The sequence below is a fragment of the Diceros bicornis genome, chromosome 7 (genome assembly GCF_020826845.1).
Source record: "Diceros bicornis minor isolate mBicDic1 chromosome 7, mDicBic1.mat.cur, whole genome shotgun sequence".
NCBI lineage: Eukaryota > Metazoa > Chordata > Mammalia > Perissodactyla > Rhinocerotidae > Diceros > Diceros bicornis.
Window position 1 is genome coordinate 57,574,834 of NC_080746.1, and position 26,197 is coordinate 57,601,030.

Here is a 26,197-nt window from a genome sequence, read left to right on the forward strand (position 1 = left end):
AGGCCTCCAAGGACAGCCAGAGGATGAGGTGAGGGCTGGCGGGATGGGAGAGGGGTCGGCAGGCTCAGAGAAAATTGCTATGCTTCCGGAGGGACCACGGCCCACTCCCTTTCTGGTAAACTAAGAAATAGTGAGGAAACACGAAAAAAGATTGTAAGAAATTTAGAGGAGAAAAGCCCAGCCAAAGGGGGAGCTGTGGGCAGCGTGGAGTTATCCCACCCAGCCAGGCCAGGGGAACGTGTGCACGCACACACACACACACACACAAGCTGCACATTCTCACTCATGCACACACACCTGAGGGCTTGCACACACATGCAGATGCATCATCAGAGGCATAGCACTTTATAGTTTGCAAAGAACCTTGTCACTCATCATTTCATTTGATACCGAGGGGTGGAGAGACTGTCTCTGCATTGGCTTAGGACCCGTTCTAGAACTGGCAAGAGACACGCATCTCAGATATCTTCAAGAAGCCAGGGCCCTTCCCACGGCTGTGCTGTCTTGGTTTTTTCCCCGTGGCGATGTCAGTGGGAGTTGAATGTCAACAGAAACCCCAGAAAAGTTTTAACCCATCTGCCCCAGATACACTCGTTCACCCTGGTTCACTCCCCTTTAGCAAGTTACACCTGGACTCAGGGACTCACTTTCCCCACTCGTCACATGCAGTCAGCTCCAGGCTGTCCCGAGACTTAGCTAGGATGGTAGAGGCAAGAGCACCAGGAGCCAAGGGCCTCCTCTGTGGACTCCATCTGGCCACCTAATCCTTCCTAGCCTCTTCCCACCACAGGCTCCCGGGGGGCTCTGAGGGCAGGGCCCAGCCTCCTCCCCGAGTGACCCTCACCAGCATACAACGCTTAACAGTTTTCAAATACTCAGGTGGTGATCATCGTTACCCCCACTTTACAGAGTAAGAAATTGAGGCCCAGAGAGGGAAAGTGTCCTGTGCCGTTCACGACTCACACTCAGGCCTTTTTGGTTCCCAGTCCTGCCTCGCCTCCTCTATTCTGCTCCTCCACGTCGGCCCAGCCCAGTCCCCATGTCTCCATGCCCTCCGCCCACTGCGCTGCTCAGCCTGCAGGCTCTAGGCACAACCAGGCCGAGGAAGAGAGGAGGACCCCCAAATCTGACCCCGCTCCCACTTCAGCCTGTGACGAGCCGCAGTGGCTACAAGGGGACTGTGTGTGAAGCTTGGAGAGGAGGTGGGGGCTAGGGCACCCTCAGGGCGTTGACTCGGAACACTCACCCAGGAGTTAGGGAGCTCCACGTTGGTCCCTCTGTGAAGCGTGGAGCAAATTCTGACTCCCAGAGGAACTCCTACTGCTGGCCAGTTCCTGTGCCACAAATTGTCACGTGTGTCTCACAGAAGTCCCGGGAGGCAGCAGATGAGGAAACTGAGAAACCCAAGGAGGGAAGTAACTTGCCGCAGCACAGAGCCCACAGGTGGCGGGGCTGGGACCCCAATGCCAAGAACAGTGAAGCTCAAGTCCCCAACACCAAGGCTGCCTAGCTTCACCCTCTGAGAGTGCTCACCCGCAGAATGGGTATCAGCGTAGCCCTGAGGGCGGCTGGGAGGATTGCGTGAGATAACATTAAGGACCGGGGCTTGGCACGGGGCAGGCACTCGTCAGTAACCAGGTCTCTCCTGCTCCTCTCTATCCACCCCCAGCCCTCTCCTGGCCTTTCTCAAATCTGAGAGAGCCCTGGCCCTGCTCATTGCTGCCACAGGGAACAATTAACCTGATTTTCTCAGCAGCGCCTGGAACGTCCATTGAAAGAGGCTGAGACCCCGAACTCTGTTGTCTGTGGCTCCTGCTCCGTGGGTCCAGATGCCACCCCCTCCCCATGGGACCGAGGATGGCTCTTCAGATCGAGGGTGATTTGGGGGAAAAAGACTGAGCCTGGGCCACCAGCCCCTTCTCCAGCTCAATCCATCCTTGAGCCTGGGCTTGATGAGAAGGCAGCCCGGGTGGCTCTGCCTCGGGTCAGCGGTGGATCTGGGCCGGCCCCTCCTCATCCATAAGATAAGTCTTCCTCCTCTTCTCTTTTCTACAAGTTCTTATTGGGCACCTACTTCATGAAGGTAATGTTCAAGGCACTTGAGAGCACAAAACAAAGTCTTCGCCCTGGTAGCAGCTACATTCTAGCAGGGAGACTAGTTTACTTTAGTTAAGGGGTAAATAGAGCAGGTCAGTTCGTGACAAGAGCTAGCGAGAACAAGGGAGCGTAAGGGGCAGAGATCCAGCAGCTGCAATCACAGACAGACTAGACAGACGCCGTCTGCATTCCCTGGGTCCTCTTCCCACACCACTTCCCGCCTCTCTCTGGAGAAGCCTGCCCAGCTGGAGGAGATCCCAGGCTCTGAGCCCCCACTCTGTGCCAGGCCCTGCCTTGGTGGGTCTCAGCAGCAGGCCGGGGCTCCCTGGGCACAGGCTGCAGCCCAGGACCACCAGGGTTTCACGATGGAGCATCCAGCATCCATCAGCATCTCAGCCCTGAGGAAGCCCCGTGCAGGTTCGGAGGGAGCACATCCTCAACCAAACCCATATCCCATTGTAGGGAGAGGGTGCTGGGCCCAGAGAGGGGCACGGACTTGCCTGGATCACACAGCAAGGGTGTCCTTGTTCCCCCTCCTGCCCTCTCCTCTGGCATGTCCACATGGATGGACTAATGCTGAGTCTCACGGCAGAGCCCCGGCCTGTGAGGGGGCTGCCTCTGCCCTCAGCCAGCTCCTGGTAAAGTAGTGTGAGGTGCTCCTCCATCGGGACCACCTGGTAGTCCCAGCCTGCCCCATCCTCTCAGCTATGATAGGCCAAATTCTCATTTTCTAAGCCACAGGAGGCTGAAACCACTTCTCCCCAGCTCAAGCTCAGGAGACTAGAGTTTTGATCCACTCTGTCTCAACTTGCTGTGTGACCTCAGGCAGGTCCCATCCTTCTCTTGGCCTTGGTTCCCTCATCTGTTAAATGGAGGAAATGACGGCACCTATGTCTTGGGGCTGTCATGAAGAATAAGCAAGACACTGGCAAGAAGGCAGTCTGCAGGAGCTGGCCCAGTGGTGTAGTGGTTAACTTTGCACGCTCCACATCAGCGGCCTGGGGTTCGTGGGTCTGGATCCCGGGCGTGGACCTACATACCTCTCGTCAAGCCATGCTGTGGCGGCGTCCCACATACAAAAATAAAGGATGACTGGGACAGAAGTTAGCTCAGGGCCAATCTTCCTCACCAAACAAACAAAAAGAAAGCAGTTGCAAACTTTTAGGCGCTATGCAGATAACAGGGGTTGTTATATGCTCAACACCCCTGCTTGTCTGAAAACCAGCCTCCTCACACTTGTGGGGCCCTGGGGCAGCCCCCAGAGCAGGCCCTGGCCCTTGAAGGGAAATAAGTGGAAACTCCACAGACCCAGTTCTTTAGAAAAGACAAAGCCACTTCTGCTCCCAACCAGCAGGCAGGCAGCTGACAGGAAGGGCCCCCCCTCCGTCCCTGTGGTGAGCAGCTGAGGAGGGAGAGACGGAAAGGGATAGGGCTGGAGGCCTGGGAAAGCTTATTCAAGGAGGAGAAGGCGTAGGCCTGAGGTAACTGTGAGGGTGACCCACCCCCACCTCAGGCCCTCAGCTGGAGAGGACGGAACTACATGAATGTCGGGTACACACGTGTCTACATGGGGTAGGAGGGTGACAGCCATGTGTGGGCCTGACCTGGAAGATGCACATGTACTCACACATGTTTGGAATTGCCCAACGTGTGTATGGCACATGTGTGTGTCTGTGTGAGTGGCCCTGGAGTGTGTTTGTTCACGTGTGTGTGTGCCTGTGCCTGTGTCTCTGCATGTGGTGCACACACATGCACACACATGCCCACTCCTACGGAGCCTGCAAACCCCCAGTCCACAGGGGTTTTCCCAGGCTTGGCACTCCTTGCCACAATCCCAGGCCGCCCAGATGCCGCGGGAGATTTGTGGGGTTCCCGGTCACGGCAGGCTCTCGATTTTCCCCAGGGACAAAAGCAGTTACACAAGAGGAGGGGGAAGGCTTAGAGGATTAACTCCAGCTCCCGCTCTCCCAGCACAGCCCTGGGTGCAGGCTCCTGGTCGGGGGGTGGTGCCCAAGGCTGAAGCCCTGCCTCCAGGGGCCTCAGACCCTCTGCTGCCTGTGGGCACTGACCCTCCACAGCCACCCCTGCCCTCAGTCACGAGCAGCCTGGGACCCTGCACAATAGACGAGCACTTTACAGTTCACCCCACACGTCCTTGTTGGATAATGCTCGCCAACCTTCTGTCGGGCTGACCTTAGAACCCCACCTCTGGAGGCCCCACCCCAAGCAGCCACTGCCAGCTAGGACTCAGGGTCCCCCCTCCCGGCCCTGGGCTGGGCTCACAGTACAGCACTGGCCACTCCACTGGGTGGGTCTCGCCCTTCCGGAACCTTGGTTTCCCCAGCTGCAGAATGGAGCTATTCCTGTCCACGTGAGTCCAGGGCTGAGGAGGTCTCCGTGGCCTGTGATGAGCCTCTGGCTGGCAGGAATGGTCTCCTGCACACCCTGGGGAATCAAGGCCGCTGCTCATGGCCCCCTGCTGCTTCCAGGAGCCAGGAAGGAAACACTACCCTCAGGCCTCTGTCTGCAACAGGAGACTGCCTGGCCCCAGTCTGAGGGAGGAGACTTGGTTCCTCTGGGATTCAGATCAGATCGTGAAGGGAGTTGCCCCCACTTCAGGCTTGCAGGCAGCATGCTTGGTGGTCCCTCAGACAGGGGGAGGCTGGTCCCTCTTGCTGTGCCTCAGCTTTCTTCTCTGAACCCTGGCACCTTGTTCTGTCCAGTCTGCGGTCTGCTGTTAACCATCGTGGGGAAGCACAGAGGGGCCATGGAGACCTGGCAGAGGAGGAAGGAGCACCTGCCCTTGGGTGCATTCAGTACTGGTGCACGCACAGCATACCTAGACCCTAACACGGCTCCATATAACCCACACAGGTCCACACATGTGCATACACAGGTCCACACACAGGCACCCTCCAAAGCCTGGAGCACACCACCCCCATTATGCACACACACCCCCACATAAATGTGCATCCACATGCGGCCCAGCATACGCAGGGCTCTTGCTCAGCTCAGCAGCAAGTTTCATACAAAGAACTTTCAGAACCTGGAGGGAGAAGAGCTGAGTCCTCAGACGCCTAGGCCCTTCCTCTGCTCCCTCCCAGAGAGCCCTAGGGGTTCCCAAGGTCACAGACGGTTTGTCTAGCTCGTCCTCTCCAGCCATCTCACACAAGCCCTGGCCAGAATGCTCAGAGAAGTAGGCAAAGGTCCCTTCAAGAGTGTGGTCCCCGACCTGCCCGACTGGCCACCAGCCTGTTTGTCACCAGCTCAAAGTGAGGCTTCAGGCTAATTAGTCACTCTGGATTTGGGGTCTCGAAGGGCAGAATGTGGGAAAGGGGAGTTCTAGACCAGACAGGGCCATTCCCAGGCAGAGAGAGCACAGCCACCCACTTGGAGCCCTCACCACTAGATTTTTGGTTCATTCACTCATTCCATCTATAATTACTGAGCTCTTCTGAGTGCTGGTGACCTAACAGTGAAAAAGAGCATCCTTGTCTCAGACTCAGCTCAGAGTCCAGCCTCCTCAGAGCTTCAGGATGGGGTGGGCGGAGTACCAGTCCCAGGATCCTCCATTCCCCTCTGGATCTCCTCAATATATCCCAGCCAGAGTCCAAACTAAGTCCCCATGGTACAGACTGAAGTGTGAATCTGCTCAGGAGCATTGGTATCACCGGAGAGCCAGGAATGCACTCTGAGGCCCCACCTCAACCTATTGAATCAGATCCTGGGGATTCATTGTGTACATTGACATTTGAGAAGCTGATATAGACCATTCCATACAGAGCCAGCCCCTCCTCCTACCGGCTCCCCGAGGGTGGCTAAGGACCATTCAGATAATAACTATACTGGCAAATACACAGTGCTTACCAGTGCTTATACTATCTCATTTAATCCTCACACACCCACATCAGGTAGGTACCATTATTATCCCCATATTACAGATGGGAAAACGAGCAACAAAGTGGTTAAGTAACTTGTCCAAGGTTCGTATAGCTAGTATAGCTACTGCTTTCTGGGGCTTCTCCAATAATTGTACGGAAGTGGCCTCTAGTATATCTGCCCGGGCAGTTTGTAAGCTTGAAAGTGTCAGACTGCCAGAGCTGGGGTCAGAATCCTTGAACACTTGAGCTGGAATCAGGGGATTTTACAGCTGGAGTATAGAAGGTTGGAGTTTCGATTACAGACTTTTAGAATGTTTGACTTGAGATTATAGACTCTTAGGGCTAGGGCTGTAGAATCGCAAACAGTTATAGTGGAGTAAAGGAAATCGAGGACAGAAGTGATGCCAGCCTCACTCGGCCCCACATCCCTGACAGCTAAGAGGAAAGAGCTGGCCTTGTCACCAGCCAGCCGGGGCTAGGCCAGGCCTCCTGCTGCCCAGCAAGGCTCCACCCTCCAGACCTCCTGGAGCAGCATGCAGGGCCTCTGGGACCAACGCACTCCCTGCCTGGGGACAGTGGGGACCGTGGTCTGCCTCTGCCCTGGCCCAAGCCTCACCGCCAGCCCATCACAGCACCCCGCCACCACAGCGGATATATTTAGGTGCCCTCCCTAAATATGCTTCCACAGCTCACAACACTGCCTTTTATGTCCCCTCCTCCTCCAAGGCCTCTGGGTACCTTCTCTAAACCACCCAGATGAAGTCACCAGGAACAAGGCTCTTGTTTGCCAATGCAAATGCTTCCCCCCCAAAATGAAGCCCAGCCTGAGGGGGTCTCCTCCACTGCCGCCTGGAGCTTAGACCCACGTTCTCTAACTCTGACCTCGCGGCCTCCCTCCAGCTCCCAGGGCCTGCCTTGGCCCGGGGACCAAACATCCCTGATCCTGCCCTTCTTGACTTTCCTCATGCCAGGCAGAGGACACCCCTGCCCCTGCCCCGCCAAGTCCCCAAACACACACACACACACACACACACACACACACACACACACACTCGAGCATTTTTCTGTTCCTCCAGTGTTTGTCAGGAGACAGAAGCATCAATCCAGGCCCCATGGCTGCCTCTGTACTTCTCCCCCAGCCTCTCCCCCATGCTCTATCCCAGGCCTTTCAGGGAATTGGCATCTTCCCCTTTCAGACTGCGTCTTCCCAGAAGCCAGATAGTCACTGACAGTTCAACGGTTACAGAGCCTGGGGATGGGAACGGATACCCCAGACATACTTAAATGGGAGGCTCTCAGATTCCCACCTGCGCCGCTCAGGGGGCATCATTGGCTATGTGGGAACTGAGGGTTCCTGGGGCAGGAAGGGATCCCCTCGTGTGGGGGCTCCATCACTAACATCATAGTTTTATCCCCAGAAGTTACAGGTTTTTCTGCACCGGAAACTGTGCCAGCACTTATATTCAGGAACTCAGTCAGTCCTCGCAATAACCCCACGAGGCAACACCCTTAACCTCTCCATTCTACAAAGGAAGAAACTGAGGTGCAGAGAGATTTTGCCCAAAGCCCTACATGTAGAGAGTTCCGGAGCTGGGATTTAAACGCAGCCTGGATAACACAACCACCTTGACAGTCTCAGGTGGTGGCCGGCTGTGGGAACCCCCTTCCCCACAATCCCTTGGGGTCCTGCAGCCTCTTCCTGCCAGGGGAGAAAAGGCGAGAGCCTCACTGATGGTCAGGGCTCCTCCCCAGAAGCCCAGCACCCCTGCTCCTGCACGGAATGACCAAGACAGACCCCACCACAGTCCCCCCATGCAGGACACACCCCCACACCACCGTGACCCCTTCCTTCATACACGGTACACATGGCTACACACAACTCCAGCTTCCCACCACACAACTGTGCTGCACACATGCACACACAGCACACACCACACACTAACACACGGCCATATTCCCCAGGAGGTCTAAGTCCTTCCTTCTCAGTTTGGACGACAGGCAGGGGATTCCTACCCCACAGGTGCGGGAGGGCTCCCCCCGCAAGCCTGGAGTCAACTCATTGGATGGTAACTTACCAGAATGATATTTTTACATTAAAACAAATGCAGAAATATTACAGAGAGAAATGCAAAATCCACAGGAATTTTGAAAATTAAAAAATGAGACTTCAAAGAAGCTTCTCGTGTGTATGTGTGTGTGTGTGTGTGTGTGTGTGAGCATGGGACTAGCTACACTTCCTCCACCCAGATATCCGAGGTAAGCTTTCACTCTCCCAAGCCCTTAGGGGCGCTGGGTGGAAAAGTCAGAACCACCCTGGGGTCGTGGAAGCCGTTCTGTCAGTGGTGATGGCTGCACAAATGCTTCTCACCTTCCATCACCTGGCTCAGCACATCACATGGGGCCACGGATGTGTCACACACAGAACACGCACAACACACATATATGTACCATCGTGCCACAGCTCCTGACACACAGGGTGCACACACCATGGGCACACACACGGAACCCTGGTTTACTCTGGCACAGTCACCCACAGCTATGAATAGGTACCACACACACTTCTTGCATGTGGACACACACCACAATCTATTGGTCACACTCAACACACCACGCACACACCACACACTAACTGCATGCAACCCAGCACACCCACATTGCTCACACTAATCTCACACACTGCTCACATTATGTGCGTGTGAGCGCACACACACACACACTCACCCCCAGGAACCTCACCCTCGCAGTGGCACGAGCCTGGAGTGGGCAGACCTACCTTGTACCCCGCGCCCTGGCACCTCCTGCCCTCGGTCCCCGCCCCCCCCAACGCACACAGCCCTCACCTGGGAGGCGAACCCGCGAACCGAGGCGCAGCGTCGGTGGTGGCTGCAGCTCCCGCTCCAAGCGTCCCCCGAGCCCTGAGCCCCGCGCCGGAGAGCAAAGGGGCAGGGAGGGGGTGTGGCCGGGCGGCCTCCGCACTCACGTTGGAGTCCCGCCCAGAAAGGAGTGGGCTGGACTGCCCGCCTGCGGGATCAGGGGGGAGGTGATAGAGTCTGGAAGAGGCCACAGGCGGCAGGGGACGGCGCTCTGGACTGGGACCCGGGACCCCTGGACTCCAGCCCAGATTCCCTCACCACTCCTACCTTTCCCTGGCTTGGGTTTCTCTCTTGTACTGGGGATAGGGGCTTAAGTGGTGATTCCTGCTGTCTTTGCCTCTGACATTCTACAGTTCTGGCATGGTGATAGAGAAAGAGAGATCATAATGTTATTTCCTGAGCACCTACTATGTGCCAGGCATAGTGCAGATGTTTTAATGTATTACCTCATTTAATCACCATAGCAATTCCAGAAGTATTCTTAACGCCGTTTAACGGGTAGGGAAACCAAGGCACAGAGAGATGTAGTGACTTGCCCAAGGTCACACAGCTGGTAAGTGGCAGACCTGAGATTTGAACCCAGGCAGTCTGACTCCAAACCCAAGTACCCCTACAGCGTGGGTTGATGGCACTTTCCACTCCATACCTTGCTCCCTGATCCTCATAACAATCCCAGGAGCTTAGTGTTACAAATCCATTTTACAGATTGAGAAACTGAGGTTCAGGGGGATCATTTTACCCCAGGTCACCCAGCTAAAGGACATCACACTAAAGCTGGGTGGCATGATGCTGGGGATGGCGATTGTCAAGGTAGTGTAATGGGACAGCACCTAGCACATAGTTGGTGCTCATCAATGTCAACATTCCTCCTGGCTGTCACTCTCCTTCCCTCTTATCTCCTAAGATCTCCTATGGAACTTCACTCCTCGCTGAAACCTTCCCTGACCTGTAGCCCTTGGACAAGCCAGCCTCTCCTCTCAGCCACCAAGACAGCTTTTATTCAATAGATATCGATGTCCTACTATGTGCTGCGTTCTGTGCTAAGCTCTGAGGATACACGTGAACAAGATGTCCAGATAGCGCTGGCCTCATGGAGTTTATAAACTGGTGGGAAACACAGACGTTAAACAAAAAGTCACGCAAATTGATAACATAATTACACACTGTGGTAAATGCGAGGAAGGAAAAGTGAAGGGCTAGATGAGAGATTATAGTGGCGGGGAGGCATCTAGTTTAAACTGGGAGATTTGGGAAGACTACTCAGAGGAAGTGCCCTTTCAGCTGAGACCAGAGTGAGGAGTTGGCCTCGACCAGGAGAAGGTGAGGGGAGAGAGTCCTAGGCAGCGGGAACTGCACAGAGGGCTGGGGGCAGGAAGGGGCCCGGCACGTTCCAGGAAATGAAGCACAGCCAGAGTGGGGGGGGGTCTGCCCCACAAGCCGGGAGGCATGGTCAGACAGAGCTGGAGGAGCAGCCGCGGCCAGCCCAGCAGAACCTTGTGGCAACAGTTGGGAGTTTGGCCTTTGTCTGAAGAGCCGTGGGAGTCACCAAAGCGTTTATAGCGGCAGAGTGACATGATCAAATCTCGTTTTAATAGATGTCTCCAGGGGCCGGCCCGGTGGCGCAAGCGATTAAGTGCTCACCCTCCGCTGCGGCGCCCGGGGTTTGCCGGTTCGGATCCTGGGCGCGCACTGACACACTGCTTGGCAAGCCGTGCTGTGGCGGCATCCCATATAAAGTAGAGGAAGATGGGCACGAATGTTAGCCCAGGGCCAGTCTTCCTCAGCAAAAAAGAGGAGGATTGGCACATGTTAGCACAGGGCCGATCTTCTTCACCAAAAAAAAAAAAAGATGTCTCCGGCTGCTGGATGGAGAATTCAGAATGGGTGGGAGGGGCAGCAGGAGTCCAGCCAGGAGGCTGTCCATAGTCTGGGAAGAGATGACGGCAGCTGGACCAGGGACGAGGTGGGGGATGGAGGTCTGAGGACAGACCCTGGGTGTTTGGTGTCATGGGCTGTGGTTGTGGCCATCTCTCCCTCACTGAAGGGGCCTTGAGGCAAAGCCTTGTCTGGTTTGAGGTGGGGAGGGTTGCTGCCAGCCCTTTGTGGAGAGAAGGTGTTTGCCTGTGGCTCAAGGGACTTGGGCCCCTGGACACCCTTACCTAGGGAAGCTCTCTCCTCTCCCTTCATGGTGGCCCTTCCAAATCTTCCCTCTCCACAAGCCCCAACTCACTGACACCCCAATCCTAGCCGCTGACCCCACCTCTACCTGACTCACCAAGAAGATTCACTCACCAAGTGCTCACTGGCTCTTCCCTGTGCCAAGTTCAGCGGAGGGGCTCACTTGAGTTCCTGCCCCACGCTCTGCTCAGCATCCCCCTCCCTACGAGGTGGCTCTTCTTTCATCTGAGCTGAAGGCCCCCGCCATGCGCAGAGCTGCTCTCTGCTTCTGCAGCCAGGTGCCCACGCCCTTGGGCACCCTACTCTCTCCTGGTCTCCTTCTCTGCCAGCCTATGAGCATGCTCCAGTGTCTCCCCAAGTCCTGCCTTGGAGCCACTCCCTTCAAGTACTGTCCCCCTCTCTTCCCCTCACTGCCAGCGGTAGAGGAGGATTTGCCTCCTCAGCAGTCCTCTGTCTATTTATCTCATCTGTGCCCCCAGACCACCCCCAAGATGGCCCCTCCAAGGACCCAGTGATGTCCGTGCCTCTGCAGGAGTCACTCCATGGGCACTGTCAAGAACTCCCCGTGTGGCCCCCACAACATCCTTCCTGGTTCTCCTCCTGCTTCCCAGACTCCTCCCAGGGCTCTGTCCCACCCTCTGCTCACTATGCACACTCTCCCTGGTGGAAGGCAGTGGCTCTCCTTAAATTACCCCTGTGTGCTGGACACTCACAGTCCCCACCTCCAGCCCAGCCTTTCTCCTGCACCCCAGACCTATTGCTCCCTGGACATCTCCCCTCTGATGACTGAAGTCCCCTTTTCTCTACAATAATTTCCCCCATGTCCTCATCTCTGTGACAACACCATCAGCCCCTGTTACCTCAGCCCAACACCTGCAGCACTCAGACAGAAGCCAGCCCCTCCTTTCCGCTCTCATAGCAGATATATTCAACATTTATTGAATTCCTACTATGTGCCAGGATTAAGGAAGGATTTTTTTTTTAATTTTTTGGTTTTCTGTTTTTTATTTTATTTATTTATTTTTCTGGTGAGGAAGATCAGCCCTGAGCTAACATCCATGTCAATCCTCCTCTTTTTGCTGAGGAAGACTGGCCCTGGGCTAACATCCGTGCCCGTCTTCCTCCACTTTATATGGGACGCTGCCACAGCATGGCCTGACAAGCAGTGCCTCGGTGCACGCCCGGGATCCGAACCCAGGCTGCCAGCAGTGGAGCGCGAGCACTTAACCACTACACCTTGGAGCCGGCCCAAGGAAGGATTTTTTAAACAAAAACAACAACAAGAAAGAAAAAATCATAAAGGAAAAAATGGGTAAACTCAAGTATAATAAAATTTTTAAAGTTCTGTTAATTTAAAACACTAAAAGAAGTGAAAAGACAGACCACAGACTGAGAGATGATTACAACACATATAACAGACAAAGATTATTATTCAGCATAAACACATAACTCCTACATATCAATAAGAAAAAAACAAACAACCTAATAGAAAATGAGCAAAAGACACAAGAAGGCATTTCACAGAAGAGAAAGCAAATATGGCCAATACACATATGAAAATTATCAACCAGGGAAATCTCTGTTAGAACCACAGTGAAGTACCATCTGACACACATCAGGTTAGCAAAAATTAAACAGTTTGATAATACCTGCTTTGTTGAGGGTGGGGAGATGGGACCTTTTGTGCACTGCTGGTGGGACTAGAAATTGAACACAACCAAGTCGAAGGACAATTCGTCAATATCGAGCAGTTGAAGATGCATGTAGTTGAAGACTGAGCCATTGCAGCCCCACGTATACAACCAGCAGAAACTTGCAGGTGTGTAAAGATGTACATCACAGCACTGCATCTAAAGCAAAACACTGGGAACTACCTAAATATCCGTCAATAAGAGAACGGAGAAATATATTTTCATTCAGGTGCCCCTCGCTATCTGAACTCTCAGTCTCCTGATATTTGTTACAATGACTTGGAGGAATTTTACTGGTAGAAACCCTGACATAAGCAACCTGCAGGAGTTCACCAGGTCTGGGTGAGAGGGTGGGAAGTGAGCTGCAGTGGAAACTCTTCTCCTGATAGGACAGGATCGCGCCTCATGCTCATGTCGCTTAAACTTATTTGGTGCATAATTGTTACCATCTTTCCCTCATTATTAAGTGAAAATGTCTTCTAAGAAAGTGAGAAGGCTGAGAAGAAAGTAGGCGAGGCTGCGAGGCTTAGGAAAGCCCACACATTGGAGGAAAATGTGGACGTAAGAAAGCTCATTGAGAGGGTGTGAAACACGCGAGCTTTGCCAGGCGCACCTCCTCCTCCTTCACACCCAGGAACTGTTGTGTGTGTGAGAAAACAGAAGAGCGAGCTCATTCAGATAATGAAGTAATCAGTGTTTTAAATACCTTAGAACTTTCTGCAATGATGGAAACATCCGATATCTGCTGTCAAATATGGTAGCCTCTAGCCGTATGTGGCTAGTGAGCACTTGAAATGCATCTAGTGCCACTGAGGACCTGAATTTTTTTTTTTTTAAGGAAGATTGGCCGTAAGCTAACATCTGTTGCCAATCTTCCTCCTTTTTTCCTGTTTTCTCCCCAAAGCCCCTACTAGACAGTTGTATGTCATAGTTGGATATCCTCCTACTTGCTCTGTGTGGGGGACACTGCCTCAGCACGGCCCAATGAGCGGTGCACAGGTCCGCGTCCAGGATCTGAACTGGTGAACCCCAGCCTGCCTAAGCAGAACGTGCAAACTTAACCATTATGCCACCGGGCCGGACCCTAAATTTTTTTTTAATTTTTAAAAATTAATTTACATTTAAACGTAAATAGCCTCATGTGGCTAGTAGATACCGTATTGGACAGCACACCTTTATAGTGTGCAGAAATCCTTGGTGATCATGAATAGTTTTAAAGAATTTTAATGATACACCCAATCACTCCAGCCTGATGTTGTCTCTCTCTGTACCTCTTCTACCAGCAGAGAAGTTCTTCCAGAGCAGGTACCGTCTGTTGTTCGCCAGCCCGATTTCCCCCACACCTGGACAGTGCTCTGTAAATACATAAATGAAGGAGTGAATATAGGTTTCTTTGGGGATTTAGAGTCATCATTACCATTCATTTGTGCTCTGACCCTTGCTGTGTGCCCAGGCATGTGCAGGGCACTGGGGATACAAAGATGAATTGTCATGACTAGTGTCCTCAAGAAGTGTCCGGTGTGGAGAGACGATAAACCAGGATGTGGTAGGCAGTGGGACACAGAGACACGCACTGAGGCATAGGAGTCCAGAGGGGCCTCTGGCCCAGCCTGAGGGCAGGGGACCGGGGGAGTTCAGAGTGCAAGTGTGTCCAAGCAGAGTGTTCAAGAACAACTAGAGTTATCTGGGTAAAGTGTGGGGAGGGCGTTCCTGGGAGAGGGGGCAGCATGCAAAGCCCTGAAGGTGAGAGAGAGCATGGCGAGTTCTGGGAACCTCATGAAGCTCAGTTCTACTGGAGAGTCCAGTAGAAGCAGGGAGTGGGGCAAGACCAAGGCTGAAGAGGGGCAGGGGCCAGGTAGTGCAGGCTGGGAAGCTTGGTTTATCCTGAGGGCAATGGGAGTCATGGAAGGGTTTAAGCAGGGAGGAATATAATCAGAGTCATGTCTTAGAAAGATCGCTTGTCCTAGCTACTGTGCGGAGGGACAGACAGGGAGGCAGGGGACCAGTGAGGAGGCTGGGCTAGTAGTCCAGGCAAGTGGCCAAGGCTATGGGAATGGAGGAGGGGTGATAAATGAGGAGCTGATGAGAATGTGGATTGTGGGGTTCTTTAGGAGGTAGAGTCAGCAGGACTCAGGCAGATTGGATGTGAATGTGAGGGAGACAGAGAGGGTATCTTGGCTTGGGTTCCCCCAGAAGCTGATCCTGAGGCAAGGATTCAAGTGCAAGTAGTTAATTTCTGGGGTCATCCTGGGAAGCATCAGTAGGAGGCTGGGGAAGTGACGAGGGAAAGAAGGAAGCCTGTTCAGCGTGGGCCACAAGTGGATTATCACGGTGGGTCAGCCCCATTGGGAACCTCTGGGAGGCGGCACAGACCTGCCTTGGAGATGTCCCACACGAGAGGCGAGGAACCCGGAAGCATTTATCCACCAACTCCAGCTAGCTGTCATTGGTTAAAAGCTGCTCCCCAAACTTTTTGGCACTTCTGGGCAAGTGTGCTCCCAACAGCCAGAGAAAGCCCCCGGGCAGAGTCCCGGGCACCCTCAGCGAGAAGCTGCAGGAGTATAAGGAATAGTGAGTGCTGAGGTCATGGGCAGGGACCTGCTATAGCATCTGCCGCAGGGTGAGAGGAGCCCCATTTACTCCCAGTAGGCTGAGCCCTGGGTCTCCAAGGTGCTGGAGGAGGGGAATCTGTTGGAGTTGGAGAGTGGGGGTTTGGCTTGGTGGTCCTGACTGCCCCTCAGTGTCCTCCCCTCAGCACTCAGACTTTCTTGCCTGGTCCCCAGGCCTTCCTGGCTATGCAGAGCCTCATTTGATTTCCTTGGAAACTGTGCTCCAGCCCCTGGAAACACCTCCTCTGATTAGCTTAGTCTAGTGGTTTGATCCCTGTGCCCACATCAAGGCAGAGAAAGTTTGCAGCTCTTTAATAAAATCAAATTGCATCACCCAGGGTTGGCAGTGGGCTGGAGAACAGATTTGGGACTTACCAGCTTAATGTTTGGTTTTCTAGGCCATAGAGTGAGTGAGATTGCTTAAGGGGAGAGAGAAGACAGAGAAGAGGGTTTAGGATGGAGCCATCAGTTAAAGGAGGGAAGAGGACATGCCCAGGGATGAGACCCAGGAGGAGCAGCCAAAACAGTAAGACGTGCAGCAGAGCACTGTGGTGTCACTGAGGCCAAGGGAAGACTGGTTTGGCAGAAGGAGGGTGAGGGCTGCAGGCTCAGAGCTGGGCCCAGGAGACAGACCCTATCCTCCCTAGCCCCAGGAAAAGTCAAGGAACCCTCCAGCAAACTGTGTCTGGCAGCAAACTTTCTTCCTCCTCTTCCTCTCTCTTCTCCTCCTCCCCCTCCCAGCCCCGGGCCATGGCCTCAGCAGCCTTTGCAGCTGCCAGGTGTGCAGTGAGACCCGGAGCTGGATGAGCTCGATGTCCTGCATTTCCAGCAACCCCTGAGACTTCCCCTGCCCCTGTCAGCCCCCAGCCTTGATGTGCTTGCAGCCTCCTCTCAGGGCCAGTGCTGCCCTTTCAGCCCAAGTCGGCCCCAGAACCCCCCAACTCCTTTGGATCCAGGAGCTCCACGTCATCCTGTTTGCTCTGTCAGTCCAGCAGCTGTGGCCAGCCCATGTCCAGATAGGGGCACCGCTTTCTGAAGTTCCTCCTTTCACATTCCTACCACATTCCAGCTGCCCAATCAAGTGTTAATTCACAAATTCCTGACCTGGGAATTTCTGCCCTGGCAGCTCTTCCTCAGGGCTCTGAATTCCTCTCCTGCCTCCATGTACACTGATGGAGATGTGGCTGAGTCATTGCCTCTTTCTGGGTCTCAGTTTCCTCAACTACAAAATTGGGTTGGCAATCCCTGCCCTGCCTCCCTCCCCTGGCTGGCTCTGAGGGTTCATACTTTGTAAATTCTGCTATTTATACATGCTGTCCCTCCTCTTGGAATGCTGTTCCTTTTCTTAGCTACTTAGTGAGTAGTATTCAGTCCTCCAAGCTCTACTAATAAAACATGCTACCATTTATTTCACGTGGGCTATGAGCCAGCATTGTGCTAAGTGTTTTACAGACATCATCATGCTTCATTTGCAAGTGGAGTCCGAGTAGATACTCTGATTATTCCCACTTTTTGGAAGAGGAAACCGAGGCTCAGAAAGACCACGTTACTTACTTTAGGTTACACATCTAGGATGTGTTGGTCAGAACTAGAACTCAAGACTTCTGAGGCAAGAGTTCGGCCTTTCTCTTTTTAGCCCAGCTCCCTCCTACCAGACCCATGTCCCCCAGAGCTGCTCCTGATTCAGAAGTTAACATGCACTAAAAGGAGCATCGTGCCTGTGGTAAAGGAAGTGACAGTCCACAGAGGTCTGCTGCTACCTCAGGAGCCACACTGGCCTCTGCCACACTGCCTGCTGCAGGGGGACTGCGGGGTAACTAAATCAGCATGTGGTGCAAGAAGCCAAATTACATGAGAGTTGAACCTTGAGATCAGCAGGCAAATCTCACTTGGTACCAACAGATCCTTGTGCCTTTTAAATCAGACTTGTTGAATCTGAGGTACAGCCAGACATGATTATTTGGTTAAATAGTTTAAACTTCGTAGTGAAGAAAGAGATGATGTTTTCATTCATTTCAGCTCTTTAAGAAATCAACAAATCAATATCCAAAGATTGGAAATGAGCTTAATGTCTCTTCATAGGGAACTGGTTAAATAAATCACGGCTCTAAACAGACAAAGTAAGCTTTTTATGTATTGGTGTGGCAAGACCTTCAAGAAATCTGCAGAAGAAAGCCAGAAATACGTGTACAAGTGTGCCTTCTGTGTGTAAAGGAAGAGAAAAAGAACACAGCTTTTAGGGCTTGTATGTGCATATGATTATCTGGAAAGATGAAGAAAGCATGAATAGGGGTTACTTAATAGAATCAGTAAGAGAGGGATTCTTCACTGTTTACCTTTCAATATTTTTTTTTGTTTGAATGCATTATTTAGTTGAAAACTAAAAAAGAAACACATCACTTTCTTAAATCGAGATGTCATATTTACTAGAGTTGCCCCAAATCCTGGGGCTTGATAGCATCCCATTATTGAGAAAAATTGAAAATTTTTATAAACAAAAATTTATATAGGGATTTACCGTTTTCTAAGTAGTTTTGCTTAAATTAACATATTAATATTCTTAAGCCTTACATAGAACAGATGATTACTTACATTTTTCAGAGGAGGAAACTGAGGCTTAGAGAGGTAATGGTCTTGTCCAAGGTCCTTGTCCAATCTGTGAGGAAAGGAAGTGGAACGGGAGCCCAGGAGCCTGATAACAAGAACAACAGAAAATGTAAAACAGAGCTCACACCTTCACCTCAGAGGGCCAGTCACTCACAGCAAGGGGGATAATAACTCTGTCCTCCTGCGTGGTTTGAGGATTAGCTCAGGGTAATGTATGTAAAACTCTTAGCACTGTGCCTAGCATATAGTAAATCATCAGAACATTTCTGTAACTATTGAAGTGTTTTATTTACATAACAGAACAAGATGTTCCAATTCGACTGATGTTTCTTGAACTCCCTTTCTGTCTGCCATGTACACTAAGAGAGGGAGAAGCACTGGAGAATTGACGGAAGTACAGGAAACAGTCTTTGCCCCAATGATGCTTACAGTCTTGTTGGTGAGACAGAGTTTAAGTAGACTCATGCACCTTTTCTAGGAATACAGGTTATTATTGTCAGTATTCAGCTGATTTTGCCCTGTTAAACCTTACTGTAATTAAAAATCAGATGAATTATTTATCCAATTTTGTGTGCTGTGATTTTAAATGACAAATGACAAAATTCACAGTTAGAACTAAATGTTTTTTTCAGAATATGATGCCATTTTAGGTAATATTGTGCACGACTTTTTTTTTTTTTAATTTTATTTTTTTATTTATTTTCCCCCAAAGCCCCAGTAGACAGTTGTATGTCATAGCTGCACATCCTTCTAGTTGCTGTATGTGGGATGCGGCCTCAGCATGGCCGGACAAGCGGTGCGTCAGTGCGCACCCAGGATCCAAACCCGGGCCGCCAGCAGCGGAGCGCGCGCACTTAACCACTAAGCCACGGGGCCGGCCCTGTGCACGACTTTTATACCATCGACCACCCTCCACCCAACTGAGGTCCTGGATGTGTATCTAGTCCTCTAATCGTCCTGTATTAATGCTGTTTTGGGCATTAATGGTGCCAAAATGGTGGTGGCATCGCCTGTTCTCTTCATTATCGAATGTTTTATTGTATTGACAAACACGATGCTCACTTTGACTCCTGGTAATTTGCAGTTCAGAAAAATACTAACAGAGTAATGCTGTACTTCATTGAAAATTATCAAATAAGAAACAATAGAATCATTCTTTACAGTTTATTTTTTTCCCCCAAAGTTTAAGAATAAGGGGATGTGATTCACATCTCAAAGGAAAAAGCCTGACTTCCTTCTGTCTTTTGGAGAGGGCCATAGATGCCCTTACTAGGAAGCTTGTTTGGTGTGGAAACACCTCCACTTGCCACCACTTGAAGACATGACTGGCAGAAGCTCTTAGATGTTGCCCCTCTTAGAAGCAGACAAGAAAGGCCAGAACAACAAAAGCAAGGGTAGCTAAGATGATAGACCAAGATCAGGAGGGCTTGGGTCTACCTTGAGCTGCTTACACAGATTGGAAGAGAGGGATTTCACTGGAATCCTGCTGCCTCTTCCAGTAACAGAACTAACAAGAAAGAGACCCTTCCAAAGCATTCAGCACCTCTGGGTTTAGGTAAGGAAGCTGCCATGTTCAACTTTTCTCCAGGTGACTTACAGACTCATATATGTCCAGGATTTGAAAAGGAACAGGAGACAAAGGATGCCAAACACTAACAAAAAAGTGTCTAGTATATAAACAACTACGCTTAGTCAAACCTGCCTACGAGATGTGCAGGAGATGAAAAAGCAAAGAACAAGCCAAGATTACCTATGAAGGAAGCGATGTAAAGAATCTATTTGAAGAAAAGACTGAACATTCCTCCACATATAGAATGAGCGTAGTCAACAAAATTCCTTCATGAAAAAACACCAGTAAAATAAAGGTGGTGGTGTGCGCTTCTTTTTGCACCAGCAAGACATAATATCTAGTTCTCTCTCTTTTATGTGCTGTTAATACTCGTCAGTGCGTCCAGGTATTAGGAGAGCGTTATACCCACTAGCAGCCACTGGTGATCACTGCCTAGACCTGTTCCACAGAAACACAATGCAAGGCCCAGGCAGAATGTAAAATTTTCAAGTAACCACATTAAAAAAGTAATCAGAAATAAATGAAATTAATCTTAATCACATATTTTATTTAACCCATTATATCCAAAACATTATCACTTCGACCTATAACCAATATGACATGTAACCAATATGAAAAATTAGTGAGATATTTTACAGCCTTTTTTTGGTACCAAGTCTTCAAAAACCAGTGTGTATTTTACGCTTGCAACACACCTCAGTTCAGACGAGCCACATTTCAAGTGCTCAATAGCCACTCATGATGTGATTGAAAACACTGCTTAAGATTTCTTTATAATTCTCTTTGTCCTTAGAATATGTCCCTCTTAGAGACATACAGTGAGGCAATTATTAATCCCAGGAAAAGAAAAAAGTTATGCAAGAAAGAAAATGTAATCATAGAATGCTATATTACTGCAAACAATACTTTCGAAGTCATAAAAATGTAAGCACTGAATATTGATTTATCCAAAAATTGCAACTGGAGGATGAGGGAAGAGAACTAAATCTTCATCTTTCATACAGAAAATCAGTAGATAATGTCTAAAATGGAAGTAACCCATTTTTTTAGCTATCTGAATTTGTTACTGCCATGAAACAGTTTTCTTTTTCTCCAGAGAGTTTACATTTCCATCTCATTTCCATTATATGAATTTAACCCTTACACCTTTTCTCCTCTTGCTGCCTCCCCCGGCCCACGATTCTGAGCCCAGCTCCTCTGTGAGGAGGAACTAGGGGAAATGGAAAAGTCTTTTTTACTTAAGTGGGATTAATACTCCTTGGGTGTCCCTCTTCCCTGACAACCCCGATTTGGACCATGTCCTCTCTTGGAGGCAAGCCCTTCAGTGAGGGATCCCTCCCCTGCACATGTGTGAGTTCTCTGCCCAGGGAGATGAGCCGGGCTCAGGGCAGGGATGGTGATCAGCAAGGCTTCACGGAGGAGAGGATTTTGAAGTGAACCTTGGAGGAGGAGACATTTACCAGATGAGCAAGGCAGGGCAAGAACACTGCAGAGAGTGGGGCGCATGGGCCAGGCAAGATGCCTGGCATGGATCCTGCAGTGCACCAGGCCTGCAGTTACTCCTCAGAGATGCTGGGCAGCTGCTCGGCCTTTTCTGGCAGTCCAAGATATAGGGCCATTTCCTAATCTACTTAATAACAGGCAAACACTCTGGCATCTGCTCAGCTCAGCCCATGGTCTTGGAACAAATGGACCCAATTAAAAGGCCATCAGAGGGGAACTCAGGGGAAGAGGAAAAAGGCATTGATCAAATCAACACCCAGCTGCCCTGGAGCCGGTCTGTGACCTGCTACGGCAGAATCCTGCCTCCCCCTCTGCCCTCTCCTCTCCCAGACACGCCCTAGACCTGGGGCCCTGTCCACCAGCCCTGCCCCATCCTCCTCACCTCCACCTCCACTGCCCAGCTGTGTGGCATCTCTGTAGACCCTCTCTGGATCTTGGTTTCTGCCTGCCGAACTGCAAGAAAAAACTATTAGGAATCCTATTGGCTCTTCCTTCAAAATACATCTGGCGTGGGTCTCTAGGGTTCCCCTAGTAGAGGATCACCTCTACTGCTACCAACTGGTCCTAATCCCCGTGCTCTCTCTCCTGGATTCCCGCATTAGCTCCTTCCTGCTCTGGCTGCTCCTATCCTTGTCCCGCTATGTTACTCACAACAATGTTACTCACAACATAGCCGCCAGACTGATCTTTCTAAAATGTAAGTAAGCCAGATTATATCTCTGCCACTGCTCACTCAGTGTCCTACCAGATTCCCCCATCTCTGGCCTCTTCTCCTCGTCCCCACCCCAGCCACCGACCTCCTTACGTGGCAGCCAGGCCTTTGCATCTCGTGTTCCTTCTGTCTGGAAGGCTCTCCCTGCAGAGAGCCCCTGGGCTAGCTCCCACACCTCCTTCATGTAGGCTCAAATGCCCTCTGTTCTCTCCCGAGGCATCTCCTGGCCTCCCTATTTAAAGTCGCAGCCTCTCTGCCCCCCCAATCCTTCCTCCTGCTCTGCTGTTTTCCCACAGCATGTGTCACCTCAAACACACCATGGAATTTACATTTTCTTATGTCTGTTGCTTTTTGTCTCTCACCCCACTAGAATGTGAGCTCCACAAGGGAAGAGTCTTTGTTTCTTTATTCATTGATGGTTTCCAAGTACCTAGAAGGGTACCTGGCACAGAGTAGGCTCCTGGTAACTCTTTGTTGAAAAAATGAATGAATCAATCAATAATAGTAAGATTTCTGCCTCAAAGGGCCATTGTGAAACTTACAAGAAATGATTAACTTGACTTGCTTTGCAAAGGAAAAGAATTAGCATATACTGAGTACCCACTGGTACTAGATATTCTGCAAAACAGTTTGTCATTCATTCCTTGCCGCGAACCTCATTCATTCATTCAACAAGTCATAGTTGTGCACTGACTATGTGCCAGGCACTGTTCTGGGCACTGGGGATGAAGTAGTGACCAAAATAGACAGAGACCCCTGTCCCCTGGGAGCTCTCATTCTAGCAGGAAAATAAAATGTTCTACAGACAGTACAGATAAAATATGAAGTAAGTATGATTATCCCTTTTTTTATGATGAGGAAACTGAAGTACAAGTCATCTGATTAATGAGTAGCAAAGCTGAGATTCAAATGGAAGTCTGTCTGACTCCAAGGTTTCTGTGCCTTCTAAGCCTCGTGAATGAGGGCATCTGGGTTTGGGTGGAGTAGAAGCTCGGGACGAAGTACGCAGGTCTGGAGTGAGGAGTGAGTGGGGGCTGGAGGGCTGGCCGAGACTTCCCTCTCAGCTTTGAGATTCCCTCTCCACCCCAAGGCCCAGCACTTGGGCCCCCCCTTCCACATGACTGAGAGTCAGATGGATTCTACCCACTGATGTGCTGGGGGGATGCAAATTACAGGCATCTCCTGGGTGGTGGCTGAAACCTAACTTCTGCCCAGATGCAGTCACAGGGGGTGTGGGAGGACCAGCTGAGCTTGGTCACACCTCCCAGGGGATGGAGTTCAGTTTTGGAGGCTGCCTTGTGAGGAGGCAAGGACTTCTAGGGGCACACAAAGGGCAGGGCCTCTGGTGGGGGTGGAGGAACTTGAGTGGGTGGGGGAGGAAGCTGGGGGTGCCAGCTTGGAGAAGGACAACTGGGGGCCACAGTCATACCCTCCCATGGCTGCCCTGTGCTGAGGGGCAGATATGTTGTGTGGCCCTGAGGCCAAGCTGGGGAGACAGGGCTCCTGTGAGGAGGGCTCTCCCACAGGGAAAGGGATGCCCAGGAGGGAGTGACCTCTCCACCCCTGGAGGTGGGGGAGAGGGTGCAAATGATGTTGGGGTGGTGGGGAGGTACAGAGGGGACTCTTTTTTGGGGGGATAGACCTTTTCAGAGGCCCCACCCTCAGAGGGGGGAGAAGAGTCTGGCTTCCCTTCAGAAGAGCTCCCAGACCAGAGGGAGGGGCTGGCCCTCAGGGCCTGGTATCCAGCCCCAGATCTACAAGCCCTTGGGGAGGGCCTCTCCGGCCCCTCTCCCCAACACTCCACTGTGTCCTCAGACCCAGGGCTTGGGTGTCTTCCTGGCAGTCAGTGGAGGTGGGTGAACCCATCTGGGGCCTCCTTGAAGATAACCAGGAAGTCAAAGGGACACCCAAGACAGAGGACATCATGGGGCCGTCTTCAGGGACCACCCCCTCCCGGCAGAAACAGAAAGGCCAAGTCAGTTTTGAAACCACAAGCTGGGGAGATTGGGGCTGGGAGGGGCAGTGCCCTGAGGATGAAGCAGCTGTGTCTGCCCCTCACTCTTGCCTTTACAAAGTCAGCAGCAGGACACGTGTGCTTCTCTGAGAGAATAAAACAACCCACAGTGTGGAGATTTGTCCTGGTGCCAGAGCACACCCTGCTGGGGCAGCCAGGGGCTGTGGGCTCTGGTGGGGCAGTCCCTGGGAGCCATGGAGGTGGGCAGGCTGGAATGGAGAGCTGAAATGTCACCTGCACTCTTTCTGTCACCCAGGAAGAGTCAGCAGCCTCTTGTCAGTGCCTGCCAGCCCGCACCACCAGGGACACGCAAGGCCGGGCTTATCACTTGCTGCAGCGAAGACTTCATGTCGGGGGATCCCTGAGGTGTCTCCAAAGGCGGGAGTTAGGGAAGGGGGCTCATAGGGTTGTGGGGGCTGGAGTTAGTCAGAGGATGGTCTTTGGCAGAGATTGGTCAGAATTTGTAAAGCAGGGAATTGATGGAACAGTCAGAGAGCCTAGGTTGAGAACACAGGAGTCTGTGCAGAGCGCTACTGTTAGATCAGTCTGTTTGTGGTCTTCTCTGGGAACACGTGGGTCTAAACACACGGGTGTTTACAAGTGTGAGCTTAGTGTGAGCTGGACATCATGGCTTGGTCAGACCCTTACCTGTTTTGCAAGTCAGGGTATGTTTTTCAAATTGTGTTCACTGTTTCAATTCCCAGTCCTACCCGCATCACACACACACACACACACACACACACACACACACCTCACTGCCAGCAGGATCATTTTCTTCTCATCATTCTACAGACGAGAGTCTAGACCCCAGTCCCCATTCCGGCCTCTGCAGCCAGCTCCAGCCACCAGGAGGCAGCAGAGCAGCGTCCGTGAACCTGGGACGCACAGTAGACTCAGCCCTGCCAGGGAAGGGAGCTGAGCCACTGCCCAAGAATGAAGGAATGGGTCTGGAGTTCTGAACTGCCCCATTTGCTTCCCTTTCCAGGAATTCTGGGAACAGGGAGCAAAAAGGGGAGGAAAATGAGGAGTGGGGAGAGAGGTGAGCTGAGGGAAAGGGAGGAAGAATGGAGAGGGAAGGAAGGAAAGGGGGTCCACAGAGCTGGCAGCTGGATCTCCCCTCCACTCCCACCTCTTCCAGCCATCCCCACCCTGTCTACTTCCATCTCCTGGTTTTAGTCTGACCTCCTGGCAGCCCCTCCTGGTCCCTCTCTGCCTCCCACAGGCTGGCCACCCACCTGTGGCCCTTCTGTCTCCATTTATCCATGAGGTACCTCCCGGGACTGTTCTTCCCCCTCAGCATTTTCCCTCGAACACAGAAGTGACCATTCAACACAGACACAGACACACACAAACACACACACTAGCACAGACTACGATGACCCACACTGCAGGCTTTTAATTTCCTCCTCCACGTTTGGCAATTGCTTTGGTCACAAAGGCCGGTCCAACAGTTTAGTCCCACAATGAAGTGGGACTTTTCATGTGGCTGCTGATTTGGAATTTGGCTCCAGGACATAAATCTGATACACATGGATAAAATACCCCACTTTCTAAAGAAATCTGAAAACAAGTGGGGTCAGTCAACTTCTCAGAGTTTATTACCCCAACCCTCTACCACCCTCCACGCTGACCCTACAAGCTGAACACTGCTTTCAGTGGATGTGAAGACATCTCTGCAGCTGTGAGCTCTCAACCTAGTGGGAGAGAGAGAAGGGGGGGGAAAGGGCTTTCCCATGCCCAAGCCAGGTGAGGGGTGCTCTAGGAAAATCACCCAGGGAGATGGGGGTATATCAGAGTCTCAGCAGGAATGATAGGGCACATCTTATCCCCAAATTATCCCCCAACTGGGTAACCTCGAGAGAGCTGAAGGAAGACACTCTCATGAAGGTGCGGGCTGGTGTTTGGACAGCTCCACGCCGAGGGGCACTGACGGCCTTGTTGTCATGGTCAGAGAAGCCAGGACAGCAGGAGAGGGCTACGGCAGTACTGGGGAGGATATGCTGGTCCCTGTCCCCCCACCTTCCCAGCACCCAGAAGAGAGGGGGACCGAAGGAGGGGTGAGAAGGGTCCTCCCAGCACTGAGGAAGGCAGGGGGTGGGCAGTAAATTCAGTCGAGGGTTGGAATTTTAAACTGCACTGAACTTGATTTGTTCCTCAAAAGTGACTCAAAGTTTTGGAGTTTGCCAAATATGCAGTTTATGGATGGGAAACGGGAATCAGACCTCATCGAATAGGCAACATCCATATGAGGAAAATAAAACAGTTGCCTGCTCGTGCCTCACTGCATCTCGCTGTTCAGTAAACTGGGAAAAGGGGTGTTATCAGTTCCATTTTACAGATGAAGAAACTGAGTTTGCGGTCACAGAGCTGGGGTGGCTGAACTGGGCCTGAGCCCTTCTCCCGCCTCAGCTTCCCTGTGCCCCCCAACCTCCTCCTTTCCCCAGAGCCGCTACTTGGTAACT

General features: G+C 51.7%; 1 protein-coding gene across 1 annotated transcript in view; it reads right to left on the minus strand.

Annotated features, from left to right (window-relative positions):
* Nucleotides 1–8,867, minus strand: part of P2RY6 (pyrimidinergic receptor P2Y6) — a 35,335-nt gene extending 26,468 nt beyond the window's left edge. The window contains exon 1 of the mRNA XM_058545650.1: nt 8,819–8,867. The gene's annotated coding sequence lies outside the window, so the exon portion shown is untranslated. The remainder of the gene's footprint in view (nt 1–8,818) is intronic.
* Nucleotides 8,868–26,197: the final 17,330 nt, after the last annotated feature.